Here is a 207-nt window from a genome sequence, read left to right as displayed (position 1 = left end):
TTCGTAGTCCAGCGATAAACCCCCAAAACCTGCTTAGACCTTTTTTTTTTTTTTTTTTAATTCTGAATCACTTCAATATATAAATGTTTGGGGTCAGAATGTTTTTTTACTGTTTTTGAATGAAGTCTCTTTTGCTCACTCACTCACTCACTCATAAATGAATGAATGAATGAATAAATAAATAGATATTGAATAAATAATATTGAA

This window comes from Sinocyclocheilus rhinocerous, unplaced genomic scaffold (genome assembly GCF_001515625.1).
Source record: "Sinocyclocheilus rhinocerous isolate Xijiao unplaced genomic scaffold, SAMN03320098_v1.1 scaffold2974, whole genome shotgun sequence".
Taxonomy (NCBI): Eukaryota; Metazoa; Chordata; class Actinopteri; order Cypriniformes; family Cyprinidae; genus Sinocyclocheilus; species Sinocyclocheilus rhinocerous.
The sequence above is the reverse complement of the archived record's forward strand: the minus strand, read 5'-3'. Positions refer to the sequence as shown.